Raw genomic sequence first — 16,133 nt, forward strand, 5'->3', positions numbered from 1 at the left:
ACGCTTATCGGCGAGAGATTTTTTTTTTAAATTTGTCTTTGACTTGGAAAGTTAGCGTTCTTGTGTGCACGACAAGAGCAATTTCGTTCCATGAATGAGACTTATACTTTTGAAAACTCTTCATAAATATTTTTGAAACCATTTTGATTTTTGAATTATAAAAATGATTTACCTTTTGATGTGGTTCTCTCGGAAAATTTTATTTGAAACTTTTGAAAGAATTTTAATTCTTACGATAAGTAACCTTTTAAATGTTTTGGTAACCGATTCCAATTTTATTTTATATAACCTTTCATTTCTACTTTCAAGTTTCGAGGACGAAACTTTTTAAAAGGTGGGGTGATTGTAACACCCGCGAATTTCCCATTTTGATATTTATAAATTTATTTAACCGTTCAATTACATTATTTTATATTTTAAAATTATTTAAATCAATTAATTCGTTTTGAGCACGATTTTTACGAAAAGAATATTTTAAAGCTTAATTCATATAAAAATACGTATTTTTGATCGGATAATAATAGTGACCATAATAATGACCGTAATCATAATAATTTCTGTCTAGCTATAGACCGTCACATTTCCACTTGTGAGACTAATCTTTCCTCGACCTATCCTATATCGACAACACACTCACCTACCCTCTTACACTCTACCTTTAAATAATACTTTTATATATTATTATACATTATATATATATATTATTAATATTATTATATTATTGTTGTATATATATTATTAATATTATTATATTATTGTTGTATATATATTATTAATATTATTATATTATTGTTGTTGTTGTAATACCTACGTCCCCACCCCCTTTAATTCCTCCTTCTTCTTTCTTCCTTTTCGAGCAAACACAGCAAAACAACATCAATAATACAGAGACCTTAAACACCATTTCCGTCAGTTTCAAACCAAGATCTCGTCTTCATTTCTCCACCTTTTCCTCTAATTTTTACACCATTCTCTTCCTCTTTCCTTCCTCGTTCTTTTAAGGTAAGAAATTTTTGGTTTTGGTTACGTTTTGAAAATGCCGTCTTAAGACAACTCGGTTTTGTGGGTCATATAACTCGCTTTTCCTCTTTTTAGTCGAAGACCCGAGAGCAGCTCGTACTTATGGACGTTTTTGCTCTGAAATTCGTGAAGTTAAAGGTAACGGTGCGACATTATGTCGAAATTTATAGTGCTTAATGTGTTTCTTTTTACTCTTTTATGAAATTATTGTGTTTGAATTAACAATTAGTAGCTTGATTTAATGGCCATTATTATTATTATTTTATTGATTGGTTCTCGTTATTTAAACGATATGTACTTGATGATTATCAGACATCCATCATACATGAACCTAACTTTGCTGTTTGCTTGTTACAAGGTTACATTATGTACAAACGCCATTTCATAACATAAAGTTGTTGTCTTGACTGAGTGCACGTGGTGTCCTTTGAGACGGTTTTATTCGTGTTTTTACTTATCCTTTATGAGAAAAGTTGGTATCTTTGGATTCTTGGTGAAGTGGGTAATCATGTTGGGTAATTTGTTTGGATGAATATTATCATTTTCGTGCTTAAAATTTTATTTTAAGACGGACACAAAACTGACCATAAAACCGTGGATATGGGCTGCATCAGGTCAGTTTTGGATGCGATTTTTAGGTTGAAATGGTTGTTGGTTGGAGTCAATTTGATTTCTCATGTCTTGTGTGCATATATATGAATGAATATAGTCTTTTGTTTGGATGAATTATGCCTTGTAACGTGCTTAAAAACTTGTCTTATGACGGCCTCATGAAGTGTTAGAAAAACCAAGTATAAACAAGTTGATGATGGGTGATTTTCTTGGACTGTTTTTTAGTCGATTTCACGGCTGATTTGTGCCAATTATTTAATTTCCTTCTCATGTGAATATCCATGTATGAAATGGGTTGGTTGTATGTAAGGAATTCCATTTTTTTCATGCTTAAAATTTCATCTTAAGACGGTCACAAATGAACCTTTTAAATCGTGAAAATGAACCTCGTTGAGCAGTTTTCGCGGGTTGTTTTAACTTGTTTCTTTATGCTAAATTGAACTAATTTTCTTGCTATTGTCTCAAGTTCATGTACATGTTAGGATTAGGTCTTTTGTACGGGTGAAATCCGGCTTGGTTTGGCCTAGGAAACCGTCCTAAGACGGTTGGACAAAGAGGGAAATGCTGCGTTTTTTTGGTCTGGACTGCATACTGTCTTTTTTTTGGTGTTCTGTGTGGCATGTTGCAAGGTATTGCATGCTGATGTACGGCTGATTACCTTGTGCAGGGGCTTCCAGCTCTCGCACGGGCCATGGCTGGCTGAGACGAGGTGTGGTGAGGCCGTGGCCGGGTTGGGCTGGTCATGGCTAGGCCGTAGCCTCGTTTGGGTAAATTTTTGACCGTGAAATATGTGTATTCGGCTTTAATCTATTTAACTTCCGTCACATGTTTTTACATCCTAAATTCTTTATCTACCGTTCATTTATATATATTTCTCCCATTAATCATAAATGTGGAATTTACTTTTTATACATGACATAATATTATGAAATGTCTTAATTTCCCATAACATGAGTTTTAATCCGTTCATTCATATCTATTAATCGTATTTCAAGTACGAGTGAATTATTCTACTTGTTTATTAAATTGGGTCGTGTCCATGTAAATTTGCCATTTTGCTATACCTTTTGCTTGACTTATATTTATGCCCTACTTGTGCTGTTCTGGCAATTACGGGTTGGGCCTACTTCTATTGTTCTGGCAAGTATGGTTTTTGGCCACTTGTGCTGTTCTGGCAAATGAGCTTTATCTTAGTCTTTCCGCCACTTTCGTGCTGTTCTGGCGATTGGGGTACTCGATCTCTATTAGTAGTCGAGTCTTGGGTGCGTGCTGTGCTGGCGCACGTCGAATCGGGATGTACACCCGAGAATCTGCAGATTTAGACTAGGACCGTATTATTATCGTAGTCCTACCCGGGGAAATTATAGTCTAGGAGTGGTAAATGTCTTGCATTATGGATGGTTGCATATGTCATTTTTACTTGGGATGCGTGTCCATAATTATTTAACAGTTACTCGTCTTTTCTTATTCAAATGTCTCACAGAAATGGATGAATTTTATGTTTTGCTAATATTAGTCTGTAACATTCCGTTTCGATGGTTGATCTTGTTTTGTGGATTGTCTTGGTATTGAGTTGCTAGTGAGTGTTATGGAAGTGAGACAAGGTTGGCAACGTTATATTGTGGTTATTCGATAATATTATGGAGTCAATATCGAGAGGATATGTTAACTAGTAAGCGTGGTTGGTGGAGTTAGTATTAGGTGTCCATGTTTTATAGGTTGGGTTGGAACTTCGGGGACGAAGTTCTTTTTAAGGGGGGAAGACTGTAATACTTCGGATTTTTATAAGCTAAGTACTCGACCGAGTAGAGCCTACTCGGCCGAGTAGTGTCAAGTTTGGGTTCTGCCGAGGAATACTCGGCCGAGTATAGTGAATACTCGACCGAGTGGAGGATACTCGGCCGAGTATACACTTTACTCGACCGAGTATCCGGTCTGGCGAGTAATATTTCAGCGGTTGATGCGGGAGTGTTTAGGGTTATTTAATATTGAAAGTCAGTTTCTAAACGTCACAACCCTAAACATTTTACGATTACTCTAATCACTCCCTAATCCTCCACTTTGTGGGCAATCGTCGTAGTACTTGCATTCAATCTTTCATTCTTTCGCCGGTAAGTCTTTATCCCTATGTTGTTGATGATTAATTCAAGGGTTTGTCTTTATTCTTTGAATTAAGGGAAATGGGGTTTTGCAGTTAGTGATTAGAATTATATGATATTTGTTGTAGGTGACGATGTGGTAATTGTTATGCATTTGTATGGTTGATTGCAGCGTAAGCGGATTGCGAAAAAGGTAGGGTTTCCGTACTCAGTTACTGTTAATTGATTTAAGACTGTGCTTGTGTTGTAATTGTTGTTATCTACTGATCATCGGAGTATGGGTGTTGTGATGACGGTGGTGATGTGGTTGTGTTGTGACGGTTGTGGTGTTATGACAGCTGTGATGCTGTGGTGTTGTGTGATTGTGGTGGAGTCACTTGCGGGAGTGGCTTCACACCCTAGTTCGCCCTCCGTGGAACCCGTCAAGGGAGGGGATGTGCACATTAAGGGACAGGGATTGTTAGTCGCTCGTTGATGAGCTGGACTTGGTGGGGATGGACTGCGGTCACCCACCGGCGGAGTGGATTACCTGTTGCGATGGGTAATCTGGCAGGGCTACACACTTCGGTGTGTAGTCGGTTACTATGGAGGGTGATCAGTCGGTTACATTGTTTGTTTGTCTTACATTGATTGAATGGTACTGACCCCGTTGTTGTTTTGTAAAACCTGGGGTGATCCATTCGGGGATGGTGAGCAGACTTGACATGTATTGCATTTGGTGAGCTTGGGCGGTCATGGGGAAGTCGTCATGACCAGTTGTAGTATCACAGTCACGAGTCTTAGCTATGATTTTGTAGTTGTCCTCAGTTGTATTCACTTTATTGGTTTTGGTTTGGATTTGGATTGTTGTAAACATTAATACTTTAAAGTACTTCTAATAAATGTGTTTAGGACGGACGCTTTTGATCTATACTAACCTCGGGCAACCGAGATGGTAACAGCCTTTCATGCTTGGGTAGTCCTGGTAAGGTACCTTGGTATGAGGGGGGTGTTACAAAGTGGTATCAGAGCCGAAGATTCTGGCACCTAAAACTATTGAACCCAATGAACTTAGGGAGTCTAAATAAAATGAACCCGGGGAGAGTTGTTTGGAGCTACCGCAAAGACTTGGGAGACGTCCCAAAGTCGCACTATGGCCCTCACAATCTCAAGCCGGTCACCAGGGGGAATTTGTTGTGAGTCTTTTCGATGCGTGTGTGTGGTATGTGGAACTTGAATGGTTGAATCATGTGAAAGGAAGTGAGATGTGTGGAAACATGTGTAAGACATGGTGAAACTTGTTGAAACAGATTTGGTATGAAATATGTTGGCATGTTATGTGTTTATTATGTGGCTTTCAAAAGAGTAGTGGTACATGGGTACATAATCATGATAATGTTAATGTTTGGTTGTTGGCAGTAGCATGTGATTAAGGTCATGCGCCTATGCATATGAATGTCGTGTTTAATTTTCATATGGGTATGATAAAAGTTCACCTCTGTACTGGTTTTTAGAAGTATTGGGTCGTTATTATTTATTTTATGCATGTTTAAGTTGTTTTGTTAAGGAATTTTGATTTGTACACAAACCGATTTTTGAAAGGGTTGTCTTAAAACTGTCATAAGTCGAGTTCTAGAAATTATTTTGCTGTGCTTCCAAGTTGAGGTGATAGCTTGTCCTCTTACGATTCTAACGATTGGTCACACGCCAAGAATGACCAAGTAACGAGTGAGATATGACTGTTTTACGAAAACTGGACGGTGCTGAGAACTGCGCCGATACTCGACCGAGTAGTCCCTACTCGGCCGAGTATCTTTTATACTCGACCGAGTATTCCATATTCGGCCGAGTAATCTCTCTGTGATAATACTGTTTAGCGTCTGGAGTCGTGAACTCGGCCGAGTAGTCTCATACTCGACCGAGTAAGGTCTACTCGGCCGAGTATTCCCAATACTCGACCGAGTAATCCTTCTACGACAATTGAGTTTGCTTCTGGAGTCGAAAACTCGACCGAGTAATATAGTTACTCGACCGAGTACCTTGTACCCGACCTAGTATGTTATGTACTCGACCGAGTACCTCATTGGGCGGCCACTTTGAGTCGGTGGCTATGATCTTACTTTTGTTTTGAGTCGGTGGCTAGTTCTTACTTTTGTTTTGAGCCGGTGGCTATGTTTTTACATTGTTTTGAGTCGTAGGGTATATACACTTGTATGTTTTGAGTCTTAACGTATTCTTTTATATGTGAGACGGTCTTGATACGTAAGTTACCCGAAGTTATGACATGGAGAATGATGGCTTATGAGGGACATGTGTTGGGTAAGGAAGACATGTGTTAATGTGGTTGTGAAGGATAGTGGAAAAAGAAAAGGGAAGAATGATGAGCTAATCGTGGTAAAGAGCATGTTTTGTGAGATATGATGAGTGATATAGTCGTGTGTTGAGTAGTATAAAAGTAAGTGTATATGGGCAAGGGTGATGTAAGTGTAAAGAAGCATGAGAATGAAAGATTGAGATAAGGGATACGAATAGTGGCATATTTGGATGTGTAAGGATTTATGGAGGAAGACAGCTAGGATAGAGTTGCTTAAGGATATATGTAATGGGAGGTTGTTGTAAGAATATAGAAAAGAGAGGTATATTGTGAACTTAAAGGAAGTTATATCGCGATGTGGATTTGTAGATAGTGGCTAAGTTTGGGAAGTTGGAATATCAAGGGGTGAGCCTAGTGTGTAATTCTTTGGACAAACGGTATGAAGTGAATTTTGGTTTCTAGAGATGCGAAAGGGAGATACGACTAATTGAAGAGTAATTGTTAGTGCGTGGACTTGATGGTGACAAGGGTGAGTGTGAAGCAAGATGAGAGATGATAAATGATAAGAAAAATGATAAGATATTGATATGAATTAATGGAATTAGAGTTGTGGAGCTATGGAAAATAAACAAATGACTAAAGAGTTAGGTAGAAAGAGAAAGCATATGACTTATTATTTGGCATTATTGAGTAAAAGGAGGGAAAGAGGGATGGAAGTAAGTTGAGAGAACGTTGACCGGAGTTAAGGAGCATGAAGGTACACTACTACAAAAACGCACAAAGAGAACGGTCAAAACCGTCCTTAGAGCTTAAAAGAACCGTCCTTAATTGTGCCGTCCTCGTTGCCTAAGAGGACGGTTCGCGGAAAGTCAAACCGTCTTCTTTTGGAGTTAATAAGAGGACGGTTGTAGTTATGAACCGTCTTCTTTTGGAGTCAATAAGAGGACGGTTATGGTTATGAACCGTCTTGTTTTGTAAACATGGCGCGCCTAAATTTTGCTCATCTTCATCACGTTTGTTTAAGAACCGTCATCTTTGCCTTTGCTGGAAATCAATTTAGCGCGTAATTTATGAATATTTCTAGCACGATTTTGGCACAAATCCACGCTCTTTCACCACTAGATTTTTTTTTTTTTAAAAAAAATCGTTTCATTATGCCCTTTTACATTTAAGGGTTGTATAGCTAAAGTATATCCTTTTACATTTCAGAAAAACCAACAAACTTTTCATTAATAACCTGAATCCAACCAAACAAAACGGGATAAGTTTCAACCCATAAAATACATACTATCAACAACTAATCTTTTTATACAAGCACTAACACTAGTCGGACTTCGGGAATTTTCCCAAAAAATTATGTTATGCCTATGCCATTGGGAAAACCTTGAAAACTGGAAACTCGAGGGAGTCAAACACATAACGATACCTCCAACATGTTCTCAAAAGTCTCTCTCACGCACCAAAAAGATATCTCCACCTGTTTCCAAAAATAATCTACACATCAAATATCTGCCTTCAAGTATTTCACTACATAAAAAATGAGGCAACTTATCATCAACAAATCATACTACCTCAGGTAGCCAAAATGCATTTTCGGAAAATACGTGACAAAACCCATCACCTAGAAAATTAATTTTGCACGTAAAACATAATAAAAGAGAAGCCATTATGTTCTAGAGCAGGTAGCCCACACTAAAGGCAAGGGAGATGGTTCGAGACTCGAAAAATAATTCCCTCGCTCTACTAAAAAAACGACCCTAGAAGGCATTTAGTTTTTTCAGAACTTTTTGAGGTCTTAATACTCGGAATATTTAAAGTTCTGAAAAAACTCGGAGTTCTTAATACTTTACTACTGTTATCCAATATTTTAATGTGTCTTAGAGAATTCTGATAACTATCACAATTAGTTATAGAGGTAAGACTTAACTAGAAATTCTAAAAATAACTTAATATATAACGGTGTCCTCTAAAATGTTAAAAAAAATGTTATTTTCATTTACAAATGCAATCATGCCATATTCTACAAAGAGGGGCTGCTCCAAGTGTCTTGGTTAGCGCATGTTCATAGTTGCATCACTCTTAACTCTAACTAGTAAATGGTAAGAATTATGAAAAGAAAGTCCGAAGGCCCATAACAATCACAATAATCAAATCATAATAATTGAAAGCCAACGACCAATTTGGATACGTAAGTTACATTATTAGTTGATATCTGGAAGTTTGCCCAAACAAAGTGAATTAGATGAATATTGCACCTTTCGCCACCCTTTATCCATAGAAACTAGAACAAAAAATAATTAGAAAAAGGTAGCAATAGAAAATATTTCATCTAAAATAATCGATACCCTAACTCTTACTTTCTACCTTCTTAACATAACCAAAAACAGAACATCGTTCTTTTCATAGTTTCATGCACATCATAATCAATGAGATCCTATTTGGAGACATTTACTTAGCATTCAGGAATGAAAATAACGCTATACTTGCAAAATAAATCAAAGAGCTTACATTAGCCAAGGCATTTAGTTTTTTCATAACTTTTTGAGGTCTTGCTTCTTGAGTTCCATACTAAACTTGCACTTTACCTGAACAGATGTATAAAACAGTTACAAGCGTCATAATTAATCCCCATTAAAATACAAAATCAGCTTAACTTTTAAGGCGGTACGGGTTTAGATGGGAACCATTTCTATATCTATCAGAAAATGGAAGTTAAGTATATGTGTTGTCACAGCACCATCTGCAAGCACCCAAAATCAACAATATTGGAGCAAATTATGAGCTAGCCAATTAATAAAGAATATTGTTAGAAACCATCATTACCTTGCACATATAGAAATTCACCCGTACCCAAGTCTTCATCAGACGGCTCCACATTTAATTCATTTTAACCTATATATAAGCAACTGATTAGAAAGAATATATTTCCTAAGTAATTTACTCAAAATAAAGATTATCTTACTGATCACCAGCAGAGAAAAACATAATGATCTATCAAGCCATTTGAACAACACCAGTTCGAAGAAGCCTAATTGCTGCATTGATGCTGGGATGATGGGCCATAGGCCTGTAGACCAATCAAACAAATGCATTTAGAAAACATTCACATATACAAAATCAAAAGAAATTGCATCTGGAAATGTTTCAGACAATAGAAGTCAAACCTGTGCACTAAATTTCTATTACATTATGCGTACCCTATTGATATAGAGCAATGTCATACATAATCATACATACGAATAAACTACAATGTAAGCTCCGTTAAAGTAGCAAAGTATATAGTGGCGGGAAAAAAGTTGGGCAAGAGCAGCCCCTCAACAATGAAAAAATTGAAATTTTAGTTAAAATATTGGATCTTTTTTACTAGTCTGTTCCATTGCACCATTAGTTGGCACTTTCTAAACTCTAAATACGGGTTTCGCTGCTAATAATCATTTCCCTAAATTAAGCATAATAAGAATTGTAATTTGGTACTCCTATGAAAATAACAATGGTGACCGAATATAACAGTGGCTCTTGTAGTGCAGTATACAAGATACACTTCTGTTGGCAGTATAACAGTTGAGAGTAGTGCCTGTGAATGAGCAATCTATCTATGGGTTTACCAGACATGAATTAAGTAGGGAGTAAATCTCTTCTCATCAATCTGGTTTACAAAATCAAACATTCAAGTCGAGCTGATGTCCGGTCACTAGACATAACGTATGTCGCATTAGTCCATTTTATGACTAATATGGTGTAAAAATATGCTGTAAAAACCATCACAATGACTTTAAAATTACCTCAAATGCATCAGTAGTATGAGAGGTAATAGATGCATCCCATTCATTCGTTTTATTTTATGCTCACATGTTGATAAACCAATTACACAGTAATCATAAAATAAAATGGATCGAAGAGTGAAATACATACAAGAATTAAGGGCGTCTTTGAGTGGAGGCGTGCAGCGGCGAACTGAGTGGAAACCTAGTGATCGCGGTGACGGTAGGGCAAGTAGTTAGATACGCGGTCGTAGTGGTGTTCAAATTACGAGGACTAGGGGTGATTGTTCGTAATCAGGGAGATGAAGGAGAGCGGTGGTGCTGACTTAGTGTGGTGATGCTAACGAGGGGCAGTGGTGTTGTGGTGAGGCGATGATGACGGAGAGTGCGGAGGTGATGTGAGACAATTGTGCTCCTTATGTTAGGGTTTACTTTTGATTGAATAAGAGAGACGCAAACGAGATTTGGGAATTTCAATTTTGATCAAAGAAAAGGATGACGGTTCATTGATCGAACCGTCTTCGATATAATTAAGAGGACGGTTCAATGACTTAATCGTCTTGGATATATTTAGGAGGACGGTTAAGTTGACCAACCGTGCTTGTCGCTTTTTAAAAGAGGACGGGTCTTTCTATTAACCGTGCTACACATGCGATTAGTGAAGGCGCCAAAATTAATTTGTTGATGTAAGACGGTTTCATTCCCAGCCGTACTCTAAGGGGCGTCCTCTTTGCCTAAAATTGTAGTAGTGGTAGGAAATTATGAAATGTACGATATCCCCACTAGAAGGTGTGAGTTAATGGTTATATAGGCGAGCAGGACGACGTGTTAGCCGTGAGTTTCGAGGTATTAAGGGAATAAGAAGCTTGTGGAGTGTTGCAAGATCTGAGATTTTGGTGGAGAGTTAGGTAGCGATATGATAAAGGATAGACTTGGGAATAATGTTGAGGTATGTTTTGTTGATGAATTGGATGTTTGTATTTGGGATGATAACCAAAGAGAGGAAACAGATTGTTATAATAAGAAGTGATAGTAAGAGAGTAGTCACATGAAGGATGTTGGTGTCATAGTAGTGTCACTAGTGGCTGAGGATGATGTTACTTTGGGGAAGTTAGTTGTTCTAATGAGGTTGATTTTGTGAAGGTGGTTAGTATGTTTGTTTGTGAGGAAGTATAAGTAGTGGATATACGAGGTGTTCGCTGGAAGTTGTGTACTGATGTTATGGCTACATTTGCCGGAGGGGTGATAATTGTGTGTAAGAGAAGATATGTTAGGAAGGGCACCTGAGTTAAGTCCGGATAAGAGATATTCATTGTCAAGTGGTAACTTACGTGATCAGGATTGACTAGTTGGATGTGATTACAGGTCTATGATATGTGTAAATGTTTGTGTGAGATTCTGACCTCACAAGAAGTGGTATGGTGTGATAATTATAAAGTTGTTATATGAATGTTTTGTAATTTATATTGGGTCCGGTATACTAATGGAATGAGGTTCAAAAGGTAATAATTTGATTGATCTGGCATGGATAGTTAAAATTTTATGTGTATTGATGATACATGTTTATTCCGTGAAATGGTAAGGATGATGTTCATGAGATTCTTGTCAGTTTATTCCGTATAATATGTTGTGTTATAATCTAGTAAAATGGTTTGAATGAGTTTTCTTGTTCGAAATGTCATACTGAGTCAGTGTTTATGGGAATTATATGTGATTGTGATGTTTATCGATGTGGTTGTTGTGCCTCGAGTGGTGATCCGGGCATGGTACTTCATGTTGTGATGCGGGCATTTTCGCACTGCGGTGCGGCTGTTGGTGGCGGTGTTGCGATGCCGTCACCGGTTGTGGTGGCGTAGGCGGGATGATTATGATTCGAGTTTCGACAGTACATACCAGTTATACATAGATTGTTGTTTTTTTTTATGTTGCTCCCTGCGAGTTTCAGTTTGTGCAGATAGACAGTTGTCTTGTTTATTGATGTTTTCTTTACCAGGTTAAGTTTGGGAATGAGGGTAGATTATGATATGAAATAGAGTTGTATATGTTTTCGTTGTTGTCATGGTATAGTGATATTCTGTTGATGGGACACGTTTGTGAGAGGTTGTTACAGTATATTTGATCTTGTTCTAGATAAGGCTTTAGTAGACATGGTAATGGCAAGTGATTCGTAAAACACGTGTGGTAATGACCTGAAAGATGCAGGTGGTTCATAATCCTTTGTTGAGACAGTGAGTGTAGGGTGTTGGGGAATTAGTGTCATGCTAAGTTATGTATGAGTTTTGCGGTAATGAAGGAAAGAACTTGAGGATCTAGTGTGAGCGTACGTAACGAGTGTGGATCGTGAGTTATGCTTTTGGGAGATAGGTGCTTTACATAGAGAGGTATATATGTTGTTTTGCAGTAATAATGGAGAGTTAGTATGGTGATTTTGCTACAAGTTTTATGGTATAGGTTAGGTGGTGTGCCGAATGAGTTGAGGTATGAGAAATGTTTAAGTAAGAGAGCCTTGGATATATACATGACGAGTGTTTAGATTATAGGTGGTTATCTTTGACATGCGGTGGTGATGAGGATAATGAGACGATATAGCTAGGATTTAGTATTAGTGAGTTACGAGGACGTAACATTTATCTTAAGAGGAGCAGGATGCGATAAAAGAGATTTAGATGGTTGTGCATATGGTAGTATAATTGGAAGTAGAGTGTTGGGGTAGCATAAAGGACGGATGTTTGTTTTGATTGATTTTATTAAAGGTCATGACCATGCTTGTAGTAATTCGATGTTTAGGAATGGGAGAATATTTCTATAGTGTTGACAGTTGGATGATGATGTTATGAGTGTGAGTAAACTTCGAGGACGAAGCTCCTTTTAAGGATGGTAGAATGTAACATTCCGTTTCGATGGTTGTTCTTGTTTTGTGGATTGTCTTGGTATTGAGTTGCTAGTGAGTGTTATGGAAGTGAGACAAGGTTGGCAACGTTATATTGTGGTTATTCGATAATATTATGGAGTCAATATCGAGAGTATATGTTAACTAGTAAGCGTGGTTGGTGGAGTTAGTGTTAGGTGTCCATGTTTTATAGGTTGGGTTGGAACTTCGGGGACGAAGTTCTTTTTAAGGGGGGAAGACTGTAATACTACGGATTTTTATAAGCTAAGTACTCGACCGAGTAGAGCCTACTCGGCCGAGTAGTGTCAAGTTTGGGTTCTGCCGAGGAATACTCGGCCGAGTATAGTGAATACTCGACCGAGTAGAGGATACTCGGCCGAGTATACACATTACACGACCGAGTATCCGGTCTGGCGAGTAATATTTCAGCGGTTGATGCGGGAGTGTTTAGGGTTATTTAATATTGAAAGTCAGTTTCTAAACGTCATTTACAACCCTAAACATTTTACGATTACTCTAATCACTCCCTAATCCTCCACTGTGTGGGCAATCGTCGTAGTACTTGCGTTCAATCTTTCATTCTTTCGCCGGTAAGTCTTTATCCCTATGTTGTTGATGATTAATTCTAGGGTTTGTCTTTATTCTTTGAATTGGGGGAAATGGGGTTTTGTAGTTAGTGATTAGAATTATATGATTGTTGTTGTAGGTGACGATGTGTTAATTGTTATGCATTTGTATGGTTGATTGCAGCGTAAGCGGATTGCGAAAAAGGTAGGGTTTCCCTACTCAGTTACTGTTAATTGATTTAAGACTGTGCTTGTGTTTTAATTGTTGTTATCTACTAATCATCGGAGTATGGGTGTTGTGATGACAGTGGTGATGTGGTTGTGTTGTGACGGTTGTGGTGTTGTGACAGCTGTGATGCTGTTGTGTTGTGTGATTGTGGTGGAGTCACTTGCGGGAGTGGCTTCACACCCTAGTTCGCCCTCCGTGGAACCCGTCACGGGAGGGGATGTTCACATTAAGGGACAGGGATTGTTAGTCGCTCGTTGATGAGCTGGACTTGGTGGGGATGGGCTGCGGTCACCCACCGGCGGAGTGGATTACCTGTTACGATGGGTAATCTGGCAGGGCTACACAGTTTGGTGTGTAGTCGGTTACTATGGAGGGTGATCAGTCGGTTACATTGTTTGTTTGTCTTACATTGATTGAATGGTACTGACCCCGTTGTTGTTTTGTAAAACCTGCGGTGATCCATTCGGGGATGGTGAGCAGACTTGACAGGTATTGCATTTGGTGAGCTTGGGCGGTCATGGGGAAGTCGTCATCACCAGTTGTTGTATCACAGTCACGAGTCTTAGCTATGATTTTGTAGTTGACCTCAGTTGTATTCACTTTATTGGTTTTGGTTTGGATTTGGATTGTTGTAAACATTAATACTTTACAGTACTTCTAATAAATGTGTTTAGGACGGACGCTTGTGATCTATACTAACCTCGGGCAACCGAGATGGTAACAGCCTTTCATGCTTGGGTAGTCCTGGTAAGGTACCTTGGTATGAGGGAGTGTTACATAGTCACTTTAATTATTTTTATTCGATTGGCGAGTTTTATTCAATGGCATTTATTCATTCACGTTGATTACCATTATTTTCTACGCCTTGTTTAAATGAGTTCCTTGTTACGTTTATTTTAACATAATGTGGCCGGGAGAACCCTGAGTTACTCCCCACTGACTGTGGCTTTCATGTTTACATGAATGACAGGTTTGTGAAGATGCATTCGTGGGGTTTAGACGTGTGAGCTAGCGAGCACCTTGGACTAGTAGTCGGTTTAGTAGAATTGCTTAGACTCACCTTTTATCATTTGTCATTCGAGGGATATATTTTTCCTCACCTTGACTATCACGTTTGTATAATTTAAATCTTTATTTCCGCATTCTCTATTTATGTTTTAAGTTTTAATGAACCCGCGCTTTAAACTTTAAAAGTTTCAAAAATTTCCTAATTTCCGCTTAATTTTATAAGTTATATTTCCCGCGTTATAGCGGGGGTTCAGAGTTTTGCACAACTATCTCCTTGTCACTAGCTTCCACAACTTCATCCTCAACTTGCTTCTTTGGCCCTTCATATCTCGTACCACTTCTCAAGTGAATGGCACTAACCGTTTCATGTCTTGGGGGATTGCTTTGAGGTGGTAATTGCCCCTTTTATCTTTGAGAGCTTGAAGATGCTAGTTGGGTCATTTGAGTTTCCAACATTTTTGTGTGGGCTAGGATGTTGTTGATGGTGATGTCTTTTGCTTGGCTATCTTTTTGCATTTTAGTGAAAAATTCTTATTGATTCTTTTGCATTTGGAGGACCGCTTTTTGAACATCAAAACCTTGGTCATTTTGTTGATTGTATGGAGTTTGATTTTGATAACCTTGGTTTTGGTTGTAAAAGGATCTTTGATTTTGGTTTCTCATGGGAGGTGGGGTGTATGTTGTTTGAGGGTTTTGAACATTTTGGCTTTTGTATGAGAGATTTGGGTGGAATTTGGTGTTTTCATTGTAATAGTTGGAAAAAGGGGTACCATTTTTGTATGCTTGAAAAGCATTCACTTGCTCATTTGTTCCCCTACATTCACTTTGGTCATGTCCCAAAGTTCCACAATTCTCACATATCCCACTTAGGATTGATGAAGATGCCACCATGGCATTAACATGATGCTTTGGTGATTTTGAGGCTTCTTCAAGCTTAGCCATAGCTTTCTCAAACTTCAAGTTGATGGTATCAATATGAGCACTAAGTTGAGCACCCAATTGAGTAATAGAGTCCACTTCATGCTTTCCTCCTCTAGTAGCCTTGCGAGGTCTACTATATTGTGAATTGTGGACCGCCATTTCCTCAATCTTGTTCCAAGTTTGATTATCGTCAACTTCGGTGAACATATCATTTGATCCCATGCTGAGAATGTTTCTTGAGTCTTCATAAAGACCATTCCAAAATTGTTGTACTAAGAACCACTCGCTAAGTCCATGATGAGGACATAAGCGACAAATTCCTTTGAATCGCTCCCAAGCTTCATACAAAGATTTTTCGTCCCTTTGCTTAAAACCCGTAATTTGAGCTCTTAGCATGTTAGTCTTTTCCGGAGGGTAGAAGTTTTTGTAGAAATCTAGAGTCAATTTCTTCCAAGAGTCAATTCCAAGAGTAGCCTTATCAAGGCTCTTCAACCATTGTTTCGTGGTACCAATTAGAGAAAAAGGAAATAAGACCCATCGAATTTGGTCTTGAGTCACTCCGGTTTGTGAAATCGCATCACAATAGTCACAAAAAGTCTCCATGTGAGAATGAGGGTCTTCACTAGGCATTCCCCCAAATTGGCTTCTTTCGACTAATTGGATAAATGCGGATTTGGCAATGAAATTTCCGGTTAAGTGTTGTGGTGTGGGAGTACCATTGGGTAGGTTCTCCT

The 16,133-nt window shown here is 38.3% G+C and overlaps 1 non-coding gene across 1 annotated transcript; it reads left to right on the forward strand.

Moving 5' to 3' along the window:
* The first annotated feature begins 15,688 nt into the window (after positions 1 to 15,688).
* Positions 15,689 to 15,795, forward strand: LOC141589265 (small nucleolar RNA R71). The gene has a single exon (XR_012520212.1). It is a non-coding gene; the product is annotated as a small nucleolar RNA R71 (small nucleolar RNA).
* Positions 15,796 to 16,133: the final 338 nt, after the last annotated feature.

Source organism: Silene latifolia, chromosome 6 (assembly GCF_048544455.1).
Source record: "Silene latifolia isolate original U9 population chromosome 6, ASM4854445v1, whole genome shotgun sequence".
Classification (NCBI taxonomy): Eukaryota; Viridiplantae; Streptophyta; class Magnoliopsida; order Caryophyllales; family Caryophyllaceae; genus Silene; species Silene latifolia.